The sequence below is a fragment of the Cervus elaphus genome, chromosome 31 (assembly GCF_910594005.1).
Source record: "Cervus elaphus chromosome 31, mCerEla1.1, whole genome shotgun sequence".
In the NCBI taxonomy this organism is placed as follows: Eukaryota; Metazoa; Chordata; class Mammalia; order Artiodactyla; family Cervidae; genus Cervus; species Cervus elaphus.
The window spans coordinates 51761707-51769680 of record NC_057845.1 but is presented as its reverse complement, the minus strand read 5'-3'; positions in this window follow the sequence as shown (position 1 = coordinate 51769680).

Here is a 7974-nt window from a genome sequence, read left to right as displayed (position 1 = left end):
TACACAGCATTGCTCATAGTTTCACTGAGTCAGACAAGTCTGTGGTCCATGTGATCAGTTTAGTTTTCTGTGGCTGTGGTTTTCATTCTGCCTGCCCTCTGATGAGTAAGAGGTTTATGGAAGTTTCCTGATGGGAGAGACTGACTGAGGGGGAAACAGGGTCTTGTTCTGATGGGCGAGACCATGCTCAGTAAATCTTTAATCCAGTTTTCTGTTGATGGGCGGGGTTGTGTTCCCTCCCTGTTGTTTGACTTGAGGTCAAACTATGGTGGAGGTGATGAAGATAATGTCACCTCCTTCAAAAGGTCCCACGCAGGCACTGCTACACTCAATGCCCCCAACCCTGCAGCCGGCCACTGTCGACCTCCGCCGGAGACTCCTGGACACTCGCGGGCAAGTCTGGGTCAGTCTCTTGTGGGGTCACTGCTCCTTTCTCCTGGGTCCTGGTGCACAAGCTTCTATCTGTGCCTTCTAAGCGTCTATTTCCCCAGTCCTGTGTGAATTCTGGCAGCTCTATAGTGGGGCTAATGGCGGCCTCCTTCAAGAGGGCCTGTGCCATACCCAGGTCTGCTGCACCCAGAACCCCCGCCCCTGCGGCCGGCCACTGCAGACCCAGACCTTCACAGGAGACACTGAAATACCAGTCTGGCTCAGTCTCTGGGGGGGGGTCTCTGGGTCCTGGTGCACACAAGCTTTGTTTCATCCCTTGAGCATCTCTGGCAGGTAAGGGGTTTGATTCTAAATGCGATTTCGCCCCTCCTACCATTTGCTGGGGCTTCTCCTCTGCCCTTGGACGTGGGGTATCTTTTGTCGGCGTTGTCCAACATTCTCCAGTCGACAGTGGCTCAGCCCCGAGTTGTAGTTTTGGAGTTCCCCCGGGAGAAGGTGAGCATACATCCTTCTACCCCTCCATCTTATGTCACCAATGTTAAGGTTCTAATTATCCTAATATTTTTCTGTATTGGGGGACATGAGCCCCTTCTCATTCCTAACATTGTATATTAATGGCTTCTCCCTATTCTTAATCCATTAAACTGAATAGGATTTCTCAACTTTGACAGTTCGGGTCAACGATTCTTTTTAATAGGAGCTGTCCCGTGCACTGCAGGATTTTTAAAAATTTATTTTTTAATGGTTGGCTGTGCTGGGTCTTCACTGCTGCACAGGCTTTCCTCCAGTTTCCGGTGAGTGGGGCTGCGCTAGTTGCATGTGCAGGCTTCTCACTGCGGTGGCTCCTCCTCTTGGAGAGCGTGGGCTCTAGGCACCTGAGCTTCAGTGGTGGTAGCGTGCGGGCTCAGTGGCTGGGGCTTGAGACATAGGCTTCAGTGGTTGCAGTTGGGTCTCTGGAGCACAGGCTCAGTAGTTGAGGCACACTGGTTTAGTTGTGGCATGCGGGACTCTCGGGATCAGGGATTGAACCTGTGTCTCCCGCATCGGCAGGCGGATTCTTTACCACTGAGCCCCCAGGGAAGCCCCCGTGCAGGATTTTTAGCATCACCTTTGGACTCTACCCACGACATGCTGTTATAGCCATGCTTTCCGGGAAACAAACTCACTCAGAAGGACAATGCAGATAGTGGAGTGCAGTTTATTATACCGGCGGGCCCAAGGCAGAGTCTCCTCTGAGCCAAGGACCCCGACCAGCATTTGTGAAAATCTTTTATACCCCGTGTGTACCTGTCCAAACCCACCAGCCCAAATCCCTTGAGGCTTACAAAGGAATGGTAAATACAATCACAATAACCCCATCATTCACATGTTATGTGTTCAAACGGTTAATAATCAATAAGCCTGTGGTTATATTCCAACCAGTTAATAACCGATAAGCCTGTTGTTACATTTCGATAGATACTGTCCGGAGGCAGGGGTGATTAGTGTCTGTTTTCTCTTAACCTGGATGTGATCTTCAAGATTCCCCTGCCCAGAGCGGGTCTTATCCTTCCATTGTCATTCCCACAGGAGCTAAGCACAGAGTTCAGAGTCCATTGGAGAGGCGGCCTAGCAGGATCAGCACAGACAGGCCTGAGATGGAGTCCAGGCCCTATGAATTCCTTCTTCAATGCCAGTGACACACGCCACTCCAGGTTGTATTTCCAATTACAGTTTGTCTTCAGTCATTGCTGAATGTTCCCTGGGGAAAGGTTGGGCGAGGAGGAAAGCAAAATTGCTCTCAGTTGCAGATCACTGATCTAGACGTTTGAAAGAATTGACAGTGTACCTTATCAAATGATTAACTTTGGCTTTGCAAATTCTATATCTTTTCCTAATTAATTGCTGCTCTTTGATTACTTCTCTATTTAGACTTATGTTTATCGCCAACATTTTACAGTTGATATTTAAGGCTTGGTTTTCATCCTGTTTTTTTAACATGAGCTGTTAAGACTACATTTCCTTCTAAGTAGCAGTTAAAACAACCCACAAGTAGGTGGAATCATAGTTCAGTTTTACCTCTCAGTTTTAACTTTCATTATTCTTTTATCCATGGGGTATTTAAAAATGTGTTTATCATTTCCAAATTTACTTACTTTTTTAACTTATTTTTTAACAAAATCAACTTCTATCTTAATTGTCAAAGAATGTGTCTGTAATTCTGCTTTTTTGACATGTACCAAGGCTTAGTTTATGGCTTAGAATGTGGTCAATAATTTTCATAACTCTTCTATGTGTTCCTAAAAATGTCCAGTTACTGAATATAGTTTTCTGTAAAAGCCCACTGTCGCAGTTCCTCAGATTTTTCATATCCTGTATTAGTAGCATAAATGACTGAGGTTACTTGAGGTCAGATGAGGCTGGTCTGAGAGGCTCAGGACACCTACTGTCAGTACTCCTAGGGCAGGGAGACCTAAGATCTGGGCCAACTTGTAACCTTTCACAGCATAACAGTTTGCCAGAGCACAGAAGCTTATAAGTTTTTCATTGAGTCAATATTAACTATATTTTCTGCATCTTCCAAATCCTTATTGATTTCTCTGTGTATTAATCCATAAATTACTGGGAAAGTTGTGTTTAAGTTGATGTGGCTCAGGGCAGGCCGTGACAAAATATGCCAAAGTGGTATATTGATTATTTTAAAGATATTTAAGAAACAGCCAGTGCCAGAAGGACACTCTGACCCTCTTTGTCCCCTTCCTTTGCTCCCCTGAAAGTAGGAGATAAATCTCCCATGTGACAGGTAGCCTCCCTATAGCAGGAGGTAGAGAGACATGCTTATCACCAGAGACAGGCAATTAGGGCTGAGAAGGCTGTATAAACAAATTCTGTTAGATTCTTCACTAATTAGTACTCAGACCTACGCTTCTTTGTCCTGTCAGTTCCTCACAAATTTATTGTTTCTTTACCTAAAATGTATGAAAGCTTCCTTCTTTGCCTTGGTACCTTTTCTGAGTCTCAGGTTTTTGGGAAACCCCATAGCTGGTTTTAGAAAAGGCAGAGAAACCAGAGATCAACCTGCCAACATCCACTGGATCATTGAAAAAGCAAGAGAGTTTTAGAAAAACATCTATTTCTGCTTTACTGACTATGCCAAAGCCTTTGACTGTGTGGATCACAATAAACTGTGGAAAATTCTGAAAGAGATGGGAATACCAGACCACCTGACCTGCCTCTTGAGAAACCTGTATGCAGGTCAGGAAGCAACAGTTAGAACTGGACATGGAAAAACAGGCTGATTCCAAATAGGAAAAGGAGTATGTCAAGGCTGTTTATTGTCACCCTGCTTATTTAACTTCTATGCAGAGTACATCATGAGAAACGCTGGGCTGGATGAAGCGCATGCTGGAATCAAGATTGCCAGGAGAAATATCAATACTCTCAGATATGCAGATGGCACCACCCTTACGGCAGAAAGTGAAGAAGAACTAAAGAGCCTCTTGATGAAAGTGAAAGAGGAGAGTGAAAAAGTTGGCTTAAAGCTCAACATTCAGAAAACTAAGATCATGGCATCCGGTCCCATCACTTCATGGCAAATAGATGGGGAAACAGTGACAGAATTTATTTTTCTGGGCTCCAAAATCACTGCAGATGGTGATTGCAGCCATGAAATTAAAAGACGCTTACTCCTTGGAAGGAAAGTTATTGACCAACCTAGACAGCAGAGACATTAAAAAGCAGAGACATTAGTCAACAGAGGTCCGTCTAGTCAAGGCTATGGTTCTCCCAGTAGTCATGTATGGATGTGAGAGTTGGACTATAAAGAAAGCTGAGCGCCGAAGAATTGATGCTTTTGAACTATGGTGTTGGAGAAGACTCTTGAGAGTCCCTTGGACAGCAAGGAGATTCAACCAGTCCATCCTAAAGGAGATCAGTCCTGGGTGTTCATTGGAAGGACTGATGCTGAAGCTAAAACTCCAATACTTTGGCCACCTGATATGAAAAGCTGACTCATTTAAAATGACCCTGATGCTGGGAGGGATTGGGGGCAGGAGGAGAAGGGGACAACAGAGGATGAGATGGTTGGATGGTGTCTCCGACTCAGTAGACATGGGTTTGAGTAAACTTTGGGAGTTGGTGATGAACAGGGAGGCCTGGTGTGCCGCGGTTCATGACAAAGAGTCGGACACGACTGAACAATTGAGCTGAACTGATAGTTACAAAGCTAAATTGGCTTTTCTTCTATTAATCTGTTTTATTTCAATTGTTATGCCAGCCAAAAGAACCAGTAAAAGTAGAGGAAAAATTTCCTCCTCAGAGTCTTATTTTTATACTTTCTCTTTTTGGTTCTGTAAATTTTGGCTTTATGATATTAGGTACATATGAATTAGAAGCACTATATATCTTAGTAAATGTTAAGTTTACCAATTGCAGTGCTTTATTATTGTTTTCTGTTGTCATGTCTGTTTTGCTTAACACTATTGTAACTGTCAACTTATGTTATTTGCTTATTATATCTGTTTTTAATCTTTATTTTAAACTTTTGTATCCTTTTTTTTTTGATATATTACTTATAGGACATTTATAGGTGGATTATTCCTCCATTCTCAAAATATTTGTAAAATATTATTCCTGATAAGTTAGTTGACTCACTCTCCTAGTTAAAACAAGAAAAACTGCAGTCATTGGCTTTAAGTTTTTTGATCACGATTGTGACAAAATTGGAAAATGCTAGTGATTATTTCCTGATGTGACTTACAACAAGTATTTTTTAGGTTGGTACAAAAGTAATTGAAGTTTTGGACATGAATTTTAAGTCACAACTAGGCTCAAATACATCTTTACTAATAAAAATAGGGACCATTGCAATCAACATATTTTTGCCAACGAGAAATAAGTCTGTTTATTCCTGTAGTGTAAAAATCCATGCTTCAGGATTCGCTGAACTCTTGGAAAGCATTTTCTGCCTTCTGCTGGTTGTAGAAGCATTTTCCCTACAACAAGTTGTCAAGATTCTTGAAGTGGCACTCGGTTGGCAAGAGCTCAAGTGAATATGGTAGATGAGGTGTAACCCAATTTGCTCAACTTTTGAAGCATTGGTTGTATAACCTGTGGTTGGGCGTTGTCATGGAAAATAATTGGGTCCTTTCTGTTGACCAATGCTGGCTTCAGGCATTACAGTATTCAGTGCATTTTATCAGTTTGCTGAGCACACTTCTCAGATGTAATGATTTCACCAGGATTCAGAAAGCTGTTGTGGATAAGGCCAGCAGCAGACCACCAAACAGTGACCATGACCTCTTGGCCCAAGTTTGGCTTTGGGAATGAGCTGTTCATTGTTTGCTGTTTTGTAAAATACCCTTTGTTGCATGTCAAAATCCAATTGAGGAATGATTCATTGTTGTTGCATTGAATAAGAGAACACTCCTCAAAATGACAATTTTAAAAATTTGTAGTCAGCTCCTGAGGCACCCACTTATTGAGCTTTTTCACCGCTCCAATTTGCTTCAAATGCCGAACAACTGCACAGCAGTCGACATTGAGTTCTTTAGCAACTTCTCATGCAGTTGTAAGAGGATCAGCTCCGATGATCGTCTCAGCTGGCCGTTGCCAACTTCCAGTGGCCAGCCAATGTGCTCCTCATCTTCAAAGCTCGCATTTCCTCTACAAACTTCTTGAACCACCACTGCACTGTACATCATTTGCAGTTCCAGAGCCAATTGATGTTGTTGATGATGATGATGCAATTTGTCTCTGCTGCTTTGCAACCCATTTTCAAATAAGGAAATTGCTCAAATTTTCTTTTTGTCTAACATCATTTCTATAGTCTAGAATAAACAGCGAGTAATAAGTCATTAGGAAAAAAACAAAGTGAGAAATGTGCATTAAAATGATGTATAACATAACCACATTTATTTTAGGACATATTCCAATATCATTGCAAGGTTCAACAATGCAAAACCACAATTACTTTTGCACCAACCTAATACAATCTTAAAAAACACTGAGAAGACAGTTATAATACTGTCAGCTTGGGTAAAATAACTAATCAGAACTGCAAATTTCTTTTGATTATTATTACAGGGCATGGCAACAATCTCTAAAGTCTTCAAAGTCTTATAAGAATCTTATCTTTAAATGTTGCTTCCAAGGACAAATTTATATTAATAGAACAGTTATGAATATTCACAAATCCCCTTGTTGCACAGGAAACACAATTGATATTCTTGTGAATACTCTCTATTTAATACTTTATCAAATCAGACCATTTGAATTTGTTTTATGATGTAGAAAGCTCTCTGTAACTTCAGGAGAGAGGGGACATCGTTTCTTTTAGACTCTTGTTAATTGTGAAGACTTCTACTTTTTTAATGCGAGTCTTTGTAAACTTCATTACTTAGCATAAAAAGTAAAGAGCAGGCCTGTGACCTCATTTTTACTTGCAAAAATGGAATAAGAGATGAATGGGATTTTATTTATTAACAGTGAGAGAGGGTGCATACAGCATTAATCTTCCACATTCTGATTTTGCAAATGAGATATGTACTATTTCTCATTGAGTGCAAAGTATGCAAGAATGGCAAAATGGACAAGACAATGTCAACAGATCCAGGAAAAGGTATTCCTTTTTTTAGGATAATTAAAGTTTCAAAACTATAGCACACAGGACACTGCAGCGCTCCTGGCTGGAGGAGGAAGGAACTTGCTTTTGCCCAAGTGCCCTGCAAGAGGCTGCAGACCTGCCTCCCTGGCAGAATCTGGCCACCTCGCATCCCCACCGCTCTGCTCTGACCTGTAACCCTGCAGGCCACGTGATTTACATCTTCGCTGGGACCTTGTCTTTCAGAGCCAGCTAAGCTGACTGGGTTAGGTCAAACCGATACCAACTCGGTAATTAAAAATACAGCAAGTATTATTGTCCTAACAATTTTAGAGTAAGATTTAGAGTGGATGAAGCATAATCAGTTAAGAGATAATTGTTGGCCTTTTAAAACTGGTTGTTTTAATATCTATTTAAAATGTCTGTAAATGTCTTGCTGAATTTTCAGTGATCTCCTTAAAGCACAATTCTTTTGTGTCTCCTCTGAACTTGTAATAACCAATAAAGGTATGCAAGTGTAGTTTTCAAAATCATACGTAATAGTCTAAATTTAAAAGGAGGAGAAACAAGCTTATGCATATGTGAGGAATCTCAATATGCATTTTGATTCCTAAAAACTGGCTTTTCTATGATCTCTAAGATTATTCTTAATAGTATAAAACAGATACTAACCGTGGATGTATGTCAATGGGTCTCATTTTACAAACTCCCCTGCACCCTAAAGGACACAATTTTAGCATTCCTTATTTCCTCTTGGAGAAAATTAGCTAAAAAGGGAAACCAAGGTATTTGTGGATGCATGACTTAGATAAGGCCCGCCTGGAAGTAAACAGAAAGCTCAAAATAGCAATGGCTTAAATAAAACACATTTCTCTCACGTTAAGAAAGCTGGACATAGTTGGCCCAAGGTTGGAGCGATGCCTCATGTGTCAGAGGCTTAGCTGCTTTCTGTTGCTTCTCTGGCTGCCAGCCTTAGATCTAACACGGCTGTTCAAATTCATCCA